The following is a 15,655-nucleotide window of genomic DNA, read 5'->3' on the forward strand; positions in this document are numbered from 1 at the left end:
GACACTGAATTGGCTGGTACTTTGATCTTGGTCTCCCAGCCTCCAGAACTGTGAGAAAAAAATGTCTGTTGTCTATGGTATTAAGCCCCACAGTCTATGGTATTTTGTTATGGTTTACACCAGTCTGAGCTAAGACATACCCCATCCCCTTTCCCAGTCAAGCTCTCTTGTTATATATTCTTCAAAAACACTTATGTTAGAGCCATTATCTCAATATTTATGCATTCATTAGAGGGGATATTTAATTAATGTTCGTCTCACTAACAGACTAGGTTCCATAAGAACAGAAACTATCTGTTTTGACTTATTTTATTCCCATTCAGCCACCAATAAATATTTGTTGGATAAAGAAAAAGCAATGAATGAATCCTTTTATCCTCTGAGTTTCTCCCTTTTTCTCTCCCTTACTCCTTTTCCCTACTCTTCACTGTGCTAGCTAGGGCAACTTATCATAAACACATGAGCACAAAAGTGTTTCTTTGTCTACATTAGAATAGCTATATAAGACTCGTGAGATTGTCTGGACCAATCTCCATACCAGGCAGAAGTTCATTCACCCAGCCTGAGGCTTGGGCTGATAACTTATGAACTTTTTCAGTTGCTGGCAGCTCATGACATTTCAATTTGTTATAGTTTTCAACAGTTCTGACTGTTTGAAAACTCTCCATTTACCAAACCAACAACCATCTTCTTAAATTCCTCCCATTCATCCCATTTCAGCCCTCTGCAGCAATATATGATAAAGTTATTCTCTCTTCTACGTGACTCCCTTCATATTTTTAAAGGCAGGTATTAGGGACTCTCTTCTGTTGCCCAAGACTCTTGTCTAGGTTCCATTCCTTTCAACCATTGCCATTCTCTTTGTGTTTGGTGGCTCTTCTCTTACGTCTTTCCCTATCTCCTTCCTTCTCCCACCCTTACTTCCTTCTTCGCATTTTTCCTTTCCTCTTCCCTTCCTCCCCATTCCTCCTCTCCTTTTCTATTTTCTTTCTTTCCTTCCTTTCTCCTGTTTCCTCTTCCCCTTGTCCTTTTGTTTCCCTCTGCACTTCCCTTCCCTCCTCCCTTTCCCTACTTCATTTCCCAAGTAATATAAAGCAACTAGGTGATCTCTAGTTCTCATTTTTCTCTTAAAGATCAAACCTACCCTGATCATCACAGTGGACAGGGAAGGAAGGAGAGAGGGACATCCCCAGCTGTGAGTTATTTTGATAAGAGTGACAGTTGTGCTTTCATCCAAACTGTGGTTGAAAATGTTGAACAGGATTGAGCTATGTACAGAAACCTGGGAATCCTACTAAAAGTTCCCTTCAAGTTAATACTGATCCATTAATTAACACTCTCAGTTATTAATATGCTGTCACCAAAGCCATGTGGAAAATGTGACTGATAATGTAATCACCAGGAAATCTTGAAAGCTAGATTTAATATGTAGGAGAAATCCATTCATTCATTTATTCACTCAATTGAGTGCCCACTTCATATGCAGCCCTGACATTTTAAACTGAATATTTTGGTAATGGCAGCTATAATAGAGCTTTGAAATTTCAGAATGTCAAGCTTCTGTCCACCCAGAAGTCATGTAATTAGTTTCTTGTCTGTTTGGATACATTCAGAAAATATACCATAGTCACTGATCAATTTTATATTTGATCCTGGGTCCTTCTGCTTTAACTTTAGAATTTCCATTCATCGACTCATCTGACATGTAAGTGCATTGCTGTGGTGGGTGCTCCCATCTTCCTGGCTAACTGAAATGGGTATTGTGACTATCTCTTTTCATTAGGCCAGCTATGCTGCTTTAGCATCCCAGAAGAAGCAGTCAAGGCTCTAGAGTGCATGAATGATTGGAATCTGTGAATCATTGTCCGTGTTCCTGGATCTTTTACCAAGGGGGTGGCCCTGAACAAGTGCCAGATATCAGCGCAGATCAGTTCCCAGCTGCACTGGGATACTTTACTTAAAACTACGGTTTTTCCGTAAGTGTGATAAGGACACACTTCCTTTCTTTCCAACCCCCTGTTCAAGTGATCATCAAATCTTGTCATTTTTTTTTCTACCTCTTAACTCTCTGTGGTGTTTGTCCTCCCATCTCCATCCTTCTTGCTACTTTATCCAGATCATCATCATCTTCCATCTGAATTGCAGATTCTTCCTTCTTCCTGCGGTGCCTTCCTCCGGATATTGTTTACACTGTAGCAAGAGCGACGTTTCTAAAACATAAATCAACTCAAGTCATTCTCCTGCTCAGAAACCTTCAGGGGCTTCCCTGGTGGCGCAGTGGTTGAGAGTCCGCCAGCCGATGCAGGGGACACGGGTTCGTGCCCCGGCCCGGGGAAGATCCCACGTGTCGCGGGGCGGCTGGGCCCGTGAGCCATGGCCATTGAGCCTGCGCGTCCGGAGCCTGTGCTCCGCAACGGGAGAGGCCAGAACAGCGAGAGGCCCGCGTACCGCAAAAAAAAAAAAAACAACAAACCTTCAGTAACTCCCTACTGCTTACAGATTTAGGCCTAATCTCTTATCAAGACATTCAAGGCCATCTGTGATTTGGTTCTAACCTTCCTCTGTTGCCTGACCTTTCCCCATTCTCTGTATAGTTCCTTTGGCTCCCTCCATTTCCTTGAATGTATTACCTTTGCACTTGCTAGTGTACTGTCTGAATACCCTACTTTCTCCGTCTTCGTGCTGACTACCCAAGAGTCCAAGCAAACACATCAGAGATGCTCCCTGCGACACCCCTGCCTCACCAGACCCAGGCAGAATTGGACATTCCTTCCTTTCGTTTTTATGTTTCTTTAAATTAGGTTATTAACAGATTATTTCTCTCTTGAGGTAAGAGGTTATGATTTTATTTTGTCTATCCCTAACAACTGAAACATAGCAGGTGCATACTATATATTTGTTGAGTTAATTCATAAATACCATCACACTAGAAAACACTTATGTGGTCCTTATTCGGGATCAGGCACTGTTCTAAGCACTCTATACATGTTGCCTATTTAAAGAGTGAATGTGTACAGCCTGGTGGCCTTTTTGGTTAATATGCACTGCCTTATGACTTAAACGTCACAGAAATGTGAAACCCACTCTAGCAGCCCTTCTGTCACCAATTTGGACCCCCATTTCCTTGCTTCTACTTTTCTCAGCTCACTAATGACATCCCTGCATGCTTCAGTCTATCTCAGTTCTAAAAACAATCTGCTATTAAGGCAGGAAGTTTCAAGAAGCCCCAGTCCTCCTCCCCAGTGAGTGGTAGTTGGCTCAAGCAGTGACCACAAGTTCCAAGCCATGCTGTCAGTGGCTTTGCAGCTCATCTGACTCAGAGTGTGGTATCTGAACAGTGACCCTATAATCCGTGTTTATCAAGCTCTCTATTCCTTTCTCAGACCTTGAAACTGTCCATCCTAGAATTGTCTCCTTGTACCCAGTTTTCTAACTTCAATGTTCCCTCGTCCTCTCTTCCTCAGGTGCCTCAATCAGTGGGACTAAACTTCTGACTTAGTCACTATTCCAAGGGACTTAGTCATTAAATGACTTTCTCAAGATCACATAGCCAGTAAGTGGTAGAACCAAGATTCAAATTAGTTAACATTCTGATTCCAAACATAAAATAGCTTTTTCTCTGTAAATTGGAGGAGGAAACACTTGGGACAAGCACAGAAGTGTTTCTGGGCCACTAAAGGAGGTTGAGTTCATGCTAAGTGCTCAATGAATACTCCCTGTTTCGGATGTTGATCTAGTGTCACTGCATAAGCCTCTCTTATTGATTGTGGCCAAGGCAATGATAAAATTATGAAGTGGAACCAATCAAAAGCTTCTCTGAACTTGGAAAGCCTTGTAGGTATATAACTGGGGGTTGCCAAAGGTGACAGAAGATGTGGTTAAAAGCATATTCAAACCCAGTGAAAGGCTGACAGTTGCTGGAACAACTTTCCCCAAGTAGGTGAGGGTATTTGAGTGTGGGGAACAGGTATGAATTCCGTGTAAACAATGGTGAGCTTGAGCTACCCTGAGATCACAGAAACTGTGAGGAAGCTGATGAGCCAGGAGAGTCTACAAAGGGAGAGACACAGCAACAGCATTAGGAGAGAGGGCAGGTGCCATAGGAGACCAAGTCAAGGGGAACCTTTCTAAAGAAGATACCATCCTCAAGATGGGAAATGGCTAGAGCAGAATATAACCCTTCATCTGTAGCAGGGGTTGGTTAGCAGTGCATACGGGGTGGGCAAGGCAGTTTCTGAATGAGTGAGCAAACAACTGAATGGTCCCATGGACGTGAAAGTGAGCACGTGTGATCTGGATAAGCACCTTTAATATCAGGATGGGCTTGTGAAACATCTGTGTGCATTGTGAAACATGTATGAACATGTGTAAGGTCTGAGTGAACATGTATTGATATATTATCTGAAAAAGGGTAGGTGGCATCTAAATAAACACGTGAGTGTGGAAGATCAAAATGAATAGTTATGTGAGATTTAGGTAAGCATTTTTAACAACACAGCAAACGTGTATCATCTCAGTGAGCATGTGTAGTGTCTGATGAGGGTCTGTGATGTCTCAGGTGTGACTTTCTGAATAAGCGTGAGCATGATCTGAATATCAGTGTGTAATGTTTGAGCGATTTACTATCTAAATGAATCTGTTTTTAAAACAACTAACATGTGTAACATTTTAGTGAACGTGTGTGTCACCTGTGTTAGTAGAACATATGAATGAGGATGTGTAACATCTAAGTTGGTGGGTCTCAAACTTGAGCGTGTGCCAGAATCACCTACAGGACTTGTTAAGCACACGTCGCTGGGAACTCTTCCCCAGAGTTTCTGAATCAGAAGGTCTGGGGTTGGGCCCAAGAATATGCGTTCAGATGATCCTGGTGCTGCTGGTCTGGGAACCACATTTTGAGAACTACTGTTTCAAGTATGAGTGATGCCTATGTGTGGCATTTCAGTGAGCTGATAAACAGCTACATGGGCACGTGGCAGATCTAAGTGAACACATGTAACATTTAAGGGACATATGTATCACCTGAGCAAGCACTGTGAAAGCTATACAAGCCCATGTAACATTGGAATGATGTGTGAGGAACATAAGTGAACCTCAGTATGTTTGCAAAAACATCTGAATAAGCATGTATAAATATGAGGACACATGGAATATCTGAAGGAGTTTGAGTACCATCTGAGTAGATATATCTAGACGGTGTGTATGTGTTTTACATCTGAAGGCACTCATTGTCTATATGACTAGACAGACATCTGTACAAATAATTACCATGCATCCTGGAAAATGCAGCAATGAGTGTCCAGGGAATAAAGATGCACAAGAAGCAATAGCTACACTAGGAGCAGAAGCTACTAGAGGAGAATGGAGGTGGAAGATGACCTGTGAGGTCTGTTTTAAACACTGATTAGGTCTATAGCTATACCACCCTGAATGTACTGCTTCTCATCTGATCTTAGAAGCTAAGCAGGGTTGGGCTTGGCTAGTATTTGGATAGGAGACCAACTGGGAATACCCAGTGCTGTAAGCTTTTTTTTTTTAAAGCTGATTAGGAATTCTCTAGAATGACAGGAGGAGGTAGGTGGGGAAAGTCTTTCTGTAAGAGAGCACAGCATAAGCAAAGGCATAACACAGAATGGCTTGGTGTGTTTAGGGAACTAAAAGTGGTTTGGGATTTTGAGAATAAAATATGATATGGGAGCAGGGGCTGAGGCTAGAGGGTTCCCAATGGATCAGATCATGGAGATCCTTATGAGCCATGATATAGAATATGGTGTTTTTTTCCTCACGGCAAATGATACAAAATCAATGAATTGGTTTTAGGCAGGGGATTAATGTGATGGGTTTATGTTCAGAAATATCACTCTGGAGTGTGAATGGAAGATAGATTGGGAATGGAGCAGGAAGTCTACTGTAACATCTGTTATATTTATGACAGATGATGAGGTCTTAAGCTATAAAAAATGCAGTGGAAAATAAGGGACAAAATTAGGATTTATTTTAGGAGATAAGAGTCCACAGGACTTGTGGACCTGGTGGGTCACAAAATTAGGATCTATTTTAGGAGATAAAAGTCCACAGGACTTGTGGACCTGGTGGGTCATGAGTCTCAGGTGGAAAGAATGGGAGAGACAGGGAATATGGGAGAATGGATTGGAAAGAATCATATATTTAGTATTAGATACCGTCAATTTAGGTGCTTCTTCGACATTCAGAAAGGGATGTTATACACTTGGGTCTGGAGCTCAGGGGACAGTCCAGGCCAAAGACAGAAATTTGGAAATGATTAGTTAGTGATAACTACACTCATGGGAATGGCCAGACGTTGGTGAGAAGAGTAAAGAGTAAAGAGGCCAAAGATGGGGAAACCTAGGATCATCAACATTTGAGGGGTAGGCAAATGAAGACTCAAGTAAAAGGAAATTAGGTGGAACGTTAGAAAGGTAGAGGCATGCAGAATCATGTGACCTCGTGAAACATTGAGTTCCTTTAAAAGTTGGGGGAAATCCATTTCATTTAAATGATTTGCAGATGGTTCTGGATTGAGAGTTGGCGGTTCAAGAGGGAGTCCTGCGTTCCATCCTGGCTGTGCTACTAGGTACTTTTGTGGCCTTGGTTCATTAATTTGAGTCCCTGGGCCTCAGTTTTAAAATATGAAAAATGATAAGGCAATCTTGACTGTGAGAGAACAAGAGCTTGGTAGTTTCTGTTTTGCCTGTGAACAAGAGTTTAAAGACTGTCCTTGGAACTCTTGTTAACAAGGGCAAGTTCTGGAGTTGCTCAGTCCTGGATTAAAATCCTGAAGGCATTCATTTCCCAGTTCTTTGACCCTGGGTAAATTACTTAATCCCTCTAAGCCTCAATTTCCGATAAAATAAGTCAAAGAGTAGGGGGTTGTTTTTGTGTGAGTGTTTAAAGAGACAGGCCACACAAACTGCTTATCACAATGCCTGGTACAGAGTAAGTGTTCAAACCAACCAACCCATCAACAGCAGCAGCAAAAGCCACGAATTCATGACGATGGAGGAAGTTAAATTAGATCATCCCTGAAGTCTTTTCCAGCCCAACACTCTTTGTGCTTGTTTCTCTTTTTGTCTGTGATCCTGGGGTGAGACACTCAGTAGACATTTATGACCTAAATATTGACTAGGAAGAAGGATTTGGTTTCTGATTTCTGACATATATGACACAGTCAAGAAAAAATAATTCCGATGGAAAAAAAACTAACATAAAATGCAAATACACTAAAAAAAAAAAATATGGCTCGCCAGACAGTGCCCCTCCTCCTCTCCCCATCAGGGATCTGAGGATCCTGTGCTACACTGAATCCAAAGAACATCTTCCACTAATGGCCCGTAATAAATTGTTTCCTTGATGCGTTCACTGGGACGGGTGATTATTTGTTTCTCAAAATATAGCAGTAAAATAAGAAGGAGTCATGGGCTTGGGGAAAATGTGGTGGCTGATTATTCCTCTTCCTTTTTTTTTTTTACATCTTTATTGGAGTATAATTGCTTCACATTGTTGTGTTAGTTTCTGCTGTATAACAAAGTGAATCAGCTGTATGTATACATATATCCCCATATCCCCACCCTCTTGTGTCTCCCTCCCACTCTCCCTATCCCACCCCTCTAGGTGGTCACAAAGCACCGAGCTGATCTCCCTGTACTATGCAGCTGCTTCCCACTAGCTATCTATTTTACATTTGGTAGTGTATATAAGTCCATGCCACTCTCTCACTTCGTCCCAGTTAACCCTTCCCCCTCGCCGTGTCCTCAAGTCCATTCTCTACATCTGCATCTTTATTCCTGTCCTGCCCCTAGGTTCATCAGAACCATTTTTTAAAATTAGATTCCATATATGTGTGTTTTTATTTTTCTCTTTCTGACTTACTTCACTCTGTATGACAGACTCTAGGTCCATCCACCTCACTACAAATAACTCAATTTCGTTTCTTTTTATGGCTGAGTAATATTCCATTGTGTATATGTGCCACATCTTCTTTATCCATTCATCTGTGGATGGACATCTAGGTTGCTTCCATGTCCTGGCTATTGTAAATAGTGCTGCAGTGAACATTGTGGTACATGACTCTTTGAATTATGGTTTTCTCAGGGTGTAGGCCCAGTAGTGGGATTGCTGGGTCATATGGTAGTTCTAGTTTTAGTTTTTTAAGGAACCTCCATACTGTTCTCCATAGTGGCTGAATCAATTTACATTCCCACCAACAGTGCAAGGGTTCCCTTTTCTCCACACCCTCTCCAGCATTTATTGTTTCTAGATTTTTTGATGATGGCCATTCTGACCCGTGTGAAGTGGTACCTCATTGTAGTTTTGACTTGCATTTCTCTAATAATTAGTGATGTTGAGCATCCTTTCCTGTGTTTGTTGGCAATCTGTATATCTTCTTTGGAGAAATGTCTATTTAGGTCTTCTGCCCAGTTTTGGATGGGGTTGTTTGTTTTTTTGTTATTGAGCTGCATGAGCTGCTTGTAAATTTTGAAGATTAATCCTCTGTCAGTTGCTTCATTTGCAAATGTTTTCTCCCATTCTGAGGGTTGTCTTTTCATCTTGTGTATGGTTTCTTTTGCTGTGCAAAAGCTTCTAAGTTTCATTAGGTCCCATTTATTTGTTTTTATTTCCATTTCTCTAGGATGTGGGTCAAAAAGGATCTTGCTGTGATTTATGTCAAAGAGTGTTCTATGTTTTCCTCTAAGAGTTTTATAGTGTCCAGTCTTACATTTAGGTCTTTAATCCATTTTGAATTATTTTAGTGTATGGTGTTAGGAAGTGTTCTAATTTCATTCTTTTCCATGTAGCTGTCCAGTTTTCCCAGCACCACTTATTGAACAGGCTGTCTTTTCTCCATTGTATATTCTTGCCTCCTTTATCAATGATAAGGTAACCATATGTGCATGGGTTTATCTCTGGGCTTTCTATCCTGTTCCATTGATCTATATTTCTGTTTTTGTGCCAGTACCATACAGTCTTGATTACTGTAGCTTTGCAGTACATTCTAAAGTCCAGGAGCTTTATTCCTCCAGCTCTGTTTTTCTTTCTCAAGGTTGCTTTGGCTATTTGGAGTTTTTAGTGTTTCCATACAAATTGTGAAATTTTTTGTTCTACTTCTGTGAAAAATGCCATTGGTATTTTGATAGGGATTGCATTGAATCTGTAGATTGCTTTGGGTAGTAGAGTCATTTTCACAATGTTGATTCTTGCAATCCAAGAACATGGTATATCTCTCCATCTGTTTGTATCATCTTTAATTTCTTTCATCAGTATCTTATAGTTTTTTGAGTACAGGTCTTTTGTCTCCTTAGGTAGGTTTATTCCTAGGTGTTTTATTCTTTTTGTTGCAGTGGTAAATGGGAGTGTTTCCTCAATTTCTCTTTCAGGATTTTCATCATTAGTGTATAGGAATGCAAGAGATGTCTGTGCATTAATTTTGTATCCTGCTATTTTACCAAATTCATTGATTAGCTCTAGTAGTTTTCTGGTAGCATCTTTAGGATTCTCTATGTATAGTATCATGTCATCTGCAAACAGTGACAGCTTTACTTCTTCTTTTCCGATTTGGATTCCTTTTATTACTTTTTCTTCTCTGATTTCTGTGGCTAAAAATTCCAAAACTATGTTGAATAATAGTGGTGAGAATAGTCATCCTTGTCTTGTTCCTGATTTTAGAGGAAATGGTTTCAGTTTTTCACCATTAAGAATGATGTTGGCTGTGGCTTTGTCATATATGGTCTTTATTATGTTGAGGTAGGTCCCCTCTATGCCTACTTTCTGGAGGTTTTTTATCATAAATCGGTGTTGAATTTTGTTGAAAGCTTTTTCTGCATCTATTGAGATGATCATATGGTTTTTATTCTTCAGTTTGTTAATATTGTGTATCACATTGATTGATTTGCGTATATTGAAGAACCCTTGCATTCCTGGGATAAGTCCCACTTGATCATATATGATCCTTTTAATGTGCTGTTGGATTCTGTTTGCTCGTATTGTGTTGTATTCCTCTTCCTTTTATCGCACCTGGTCAGAGTGTCTCATTACTTCCTTTATGAGAGTCACATGGTTGGCATTTTTTCGTATGTACATTATCTAGAAAAATGTGAGATGGACAAAAGTGGGTTATTAACATGGATCCCCGACTAAATTTAGGACCCAGCAAGGTGGAAAGATAAAGAAGTCTGACTCAAAGTCTGTGACGCAGGGAAATTGAGAAGATGAGATCTCACCTTTGTGGTGACAGTGTCTATTTTGCAATGCAAAACCATCCTCACCTCCATGAAAAGGGAGGCTAAAGTGACCAAATGGATTAAAGGCTGCACCCAGGAAAGAAGTAAGAGTTGGGTTTTGCCTTCTGCTCATTTTATTTGTAAAAAAACCTAGAATTTCATTTCAAGGTATTCTTTGAGTTGCTTGCCTCTGTATATGTCCTCCACCCTAATTCCTCACACTTTGCCCTGTTTACCTGCTTGAAATACAACCTCATTGCTCTCAAACCCTGAAAACACTATAATTATTATGTAAATGTATTTTAGAACACACTTTTTTATATGCTAGCATTTAGGAAATTTTAAGGAACTATAGTCTGATAATATATGGGATAGACTTAAAGACAGTTTGTCAGAGATAATTTACTCTTTGTTCTGTGTGTGTGTGTGTGTGTGTGTGTGTGTGTCTGTGTTTAGTTTTGATCACAGTTCACATTTATTGAGCATTTTGAATCCCGGTGCTTTTCCAAGTTCTTTATCATTTAATCCTCACAGTTAGGACCCCATTCTTTTTTTTTTACATCTTTATTGGAGTATAATTGCTTTACAATGTTCTGTTAGTTTCTGCTGTATAACAAAGTGAATCAGCTATATGTATACATATATCCCCATATCCCCTCCCTCTTGCACCTCCCTCCCACCCTTCCTATCCCACCCTAGTTCTTAGGTGGTCACAGAGGTGGTCACAAAGCACCGAGCTGATCGCCCTGTGCCATGCGGCTGCTTCCCACTCTCTATCTATTTTACATTTGGTAGTGTATATGTGTCCATGCCACTCTCTCACTTTGTCCCAGCTTACCCTTCCCCTGCCCCCGTGTCCTCAAGTCCATTCTCTACGTAAGACCCCATTCTTAAGACTCCTTGGATACTGTTAGAGCCCACAATTAGGACAATTATTTCCCCCATTCTGTAGTTGAGAGAACTGAGGTTAGTGATGCAAAGTTATTCACCCAGTCACAGAGCTAGATAGTGGTGGAGTAGGATTTGAACACAGGTCTGCCTGATTCCCAGACCCACTCTTTGAGCCACTGCACAGTACTTGTGTTTACACAAAAGCATATGCAAGTAAATTAAACCTTAAGAAATGTACATTCTTTTACCCATTGCTGCTTGTGTTTTGCTTAGCTTGCTGCAGCCATTTCGTGCATTCCTTTATTATAATACTTATTGCTTTGTATTATAATTAGTTTATGTTTCTTTCATTCTTTACTGGTGGTTCTTGACTTTTCTTGTGTGGTAAGAGATGGTAGTGGCAGTCATGAACCCCTCTGAGGACTTATCAATGTTAGGAACTCTCTCAAGCAAAATGTGTGTGCATTTAGACTGGGTTAATGCTCTAGTGATTACTTATGTAACATTATATATTTCCCCCATCAAAATATAATTTGAATGTTCTTAGATTTTCCAGACCTATGAGATCACTCTTTTATTTAGTATCTCAATACTAAATACTTCATAAAGGAAATCTAGTCCCCTTCTGAAAACATCTGAGTGTTTGCTATAAATGCTTCTGAGTTTTTGTTGTCATATGTCACCTCTGGGTCCAGCTGCATGAAGCTCCAGAACCAGCTTTGGAGAATGGTTGACATGCTTAGTAAGGACCTGAGGATAGCTTGAGGTAATTTAAGAAGGGACAAAAAGGAAAAACTAATAGTTGGGCATCAGACACAACTCTTCCTCAAATTTCTTATTGGATACTTTACCTGATATATGGCCACCTTGTTGAGTAAACAGAATAAGTGGATGAATGAAAGAATAAATCTATAGACCCTTTAGATATTAATGAACTGGGTAGTTCCAACAAACCCTTACACAAGACTGTAAGGTCCTTAAGGGCAAAGATTTTTTCTACATTCTTCACCACTTTATACCCATAAACTGATGCTCAAAAACTATTTGTTAAATATATTAATAGAATAAATTCACAAACCCACATACACTGGTATACTAAAGAGAAGATTAGCTCCTCTTTTTTAAACTTCTTCCTTTAAAACCAGGCTAGAAGCCCTTAAAAGAATATTTCCAAATACAAGAGCATTATTCCTCCCAAAGAGAATTCTGCCATCACCTCTTTAATGCTGTTTATAGAATACCACTCTTTCCCACTTATCACATTTCTAGTTATCCTATCTTTTCCATAGACTATAAGCTTATAAACTTGATGAGGGTAGGAACCACTTTTATCTGTATACCATTGTATTTCCAGGTTTTAGATGGAGATAATAAATATTTGTTGAGGGAGACTTATTGCATCAATGAATGGATGATTAAATCAACCAGTTGATCCATCCATGAACCATGGGTTGGCTTAGATTGTAAACATCTTGCAAAGGCTTATTCCGTTTTGTATTGCTGACCTATACCATAGAATCTGGCACAGAGGAAGTGTTCGATAGATGCTTGTTGAATGAAATAAACACATGCATAAATGACAGTCTTGGATAAGTAGTGCGATTCGATAATTTATTGTCCAACTTGGGACTCTTTGTTCCTGAAGGCGGGCACCAGGATATCAGGCATAGACCAGAACTTCCCAGACACACTGGGAAATTTGGTCACCCTATGGATCAAGATGATACAAACAAAGTAGATTTTTGTTTACGGAAAATAAAAGCCAATTCATTGCAATGCAGTTCCCCTGAACATTTTTTATATACCACCCCATGCCATAAATTAACTCTAAATAATTAAGCTACACATATTATTTACTTTGGAAGTCCCAAGATCCTTCCTAACTCCAAGAGGTCCTAAAAACTGGAGGGCAGGCTCAAAACATCCCAGAGAGCAATTGGGCATTTGCCTGCCGGCTGGAGGGGTAAATTGTTGTAACGATTTGCATTTTTGCTTTTTTAACCTATGGAAAGAGAATAAACATTTCCCTGGGAATACTGCTCTCCTAACCCTCTTGCTTACCGCAAATGTTCCCAGCCTGCTTTGGTCTGAAGTTTCTTCCTAAGGCATCTCTGGATTGTAGTGCAGCCTTCACTTCTATCCACTTTAGATTAGATACATTTATGTAGCTCAGACTAGAACTAGCTAGTCTCCAGAGCCCGTGGTGTTGGGAATGAACTGGGGCTACAATTGCATTTATGGGCTTCATCTCCTGTTTGTGGATTGCAGAATCCTCTGGTCAAACTAACTTTCAGGCAGCGTGGAAGAGTGACTTTAGAGTCAGAAGAAAAGGCTGTGGGCTAAAGTCATACTCTGCTCTTCAGATGTCTGTGTGAACCTGAGGAATTCATGTAGCCTTTCTGAGCCCCTTTTTACTCTTATGAAAAGAGGTTATGTTGCGAAGGTTACAATATTAAGGGAAACTTAATGTGAAGGTGCTTTATAAACTGTAAGGGACAGTACAGAAACTGTGAAGGCCTAAACAGATAAACATCTTGTAGCTGCTCTGGACATCATCAGTGATAACATTAGGATGCTGCCAGGTTCTACACTACTGTTTGTCCTTCTCTTTAGAAAACAGTTAATAATGTCAGTGAAGTCCAATAAGTTAATTTTGCCTATTTTTTAACTTGACATTAATGAAATTATATTGTACATATTCTTGGATTTTATTTCTTCTTACTGTAATATTCCTGTAATTTAATTATATTTCATATTGCTCTGTATGGCCAAAATTCACCCATCTTCATACTATTAAGTATTTCATGGCTTTGTTTTCTTTTTTGTTATTGTTATTACACACAGTAGTCCTATGAACATTCTTTTACTTGTGTCCTTGTGTGAAAGTGCAAGAATTTAAGGGAAAATTTTGAGTTATAAATAATTCACATCTTTAGTTTTACTTATGTCTAATTATTTTCTTCAATGGGTAAAATAAACTGAAATACCACTAGGAGCATGTGAATTTTCTAATTCCTACATATCCTAGCCAACAATTGATATTGTTCAGCTTTTAAAGATTTGCTAATCTGGTGGTTATGAATGGTACTGTATTATGGTTTCAATTTATATTTTCCTGATTACAAAGAGTGTAATTATTATTTAATACATTTATCCACCATTTGGATTCCCTGCTCTGAAGTACCTAGTCACATCTTCTGCCTATTTTTCTACTTGATTGTCTTTTTCTTATTGATTTGTTGGTATTCTTTATATATTGGGGGCACTAATGACTTGTTAGTTATGTGTGTGGCAAATATCTTCTCTCAACTTGTGGTTTGAGTTTCAGTGCATTTTAAAAAAATTTTTATGTTGGAAGAAGTTTTTTTTTCCCCTCCGTGTGATCCAAGTTAACTATTTCTTTTAATTGTCAACCCATTTGTGTCATATTTAAGAAAACATATACTGCCTTGGCTCATAAAATATTCTCCTGTATTGTCCTCTAAAAGCTGTAGAATTTTGCCTTTTGCATTTAAGTCTTAAATCTACTTGGAATTAATTATGGTGTATGATATGAGATGGGACAAATTTAATTTAATTTTTCCTATGGATAACTAGTCCAAATGCCTGTTTTATGGAAAGGCCATTCTTTTGTATAGCTTTTCAGTGCAGGCTCAGATTTCCATGTATCTGTGGGTCTGTATTTCCAAGTAGCATTTTAAAAAGAGAAACAGAATCATCCTCATTGAAGCTCTCATTTACTGAGAGCTTAGTTTGGGCTAGGAACTCTGCTAAAAGCTGTTTATATGCATTGTTTTCTTTGCCCTTCAAATAATCCTGTTGCAATTGGTGGGCACTATTCGTTTTATCCCCGTTTTACTGATGAGTAAACTGAACATCATACATGAATTATATAAATTAAGTAATCAGCTTTTCCTGCTAAGGAGTAGAGACTAGCAATGAACCTATATTAAAGACTTGTTTATTTTGCAAGGCACCATTTTGGTTTGAGAAACCAGAATGTATCCTTAAAACCCTGAGTTTTCATTTGTTATCTATTGAGAACCTACTGTATAGTGCAGGCAACTCGACTCAGTGCTCTGTATAGTGCAGGCAACTCGACTCAGTGCTCAGTGGTGACCTAAATGAGAAGGAAATCCAAAAAAGAGCGGATATATGTATACGTATAGATGATTCACTTTGCTGTACAGTATAAACTAACACAATATTAGTTTGTACACTATTATATTGTAAAGCAACTATACTCCAAAAACAAAAACAAAAACCCTGAGTTTTTAAAATGCCTTTTTGAAGCTTTAAATTTTATTTCAAATACAATTGGGAAAATGATGATAAGCACACTTCCAGCTCACCTCTGCTCCTGCCATGCCATCTCAAAAAGCTTTTTATGGAGTATTTTGCCAGAACCTACTCCTTTTATAAGGGTTAATGCATTCATTCAACTGTGCAAACAGACCATTCTCTGATGTAAATTCATGTAAGGAATGAAGAAAAATGATTTATTATTAATCACCTTTACATTAAAT

General features: G+C 39.2%; 1 protein-coding gene and 1 pseudogene across 1 annotated transcript in view; both read left to right on the plus strand.

Moving 5' to 3' along the window:
- PLPPR1 (phospholipid phosphatase related 1) overlaps window positions 1–15,655 on the plus strand; it is a 274,737-nt gene that overhangs the window by 64,882 nt on the left and 194,200 nt on the right. The window lies entirely within an intron of this gene.
- LOC136125197 (5S ribosomal RNA) lies at window positions 5,409–5,527 on the plus strand (annotated as a pseudogene).

This window comes from Phocoena phocoena, chromosome 6, assembly GCF_963924675.1.
Source record: "Phocoena phocoena chromosome 6, mPhoPho1.1, whole genome shotgun sequence".
Lineage (NCBI taxonomy): Eukaryota > Metazoa > Chordata > Mammalia > Artiodactyla > Phocoenidae > Phocoena > Phocoena phocoena.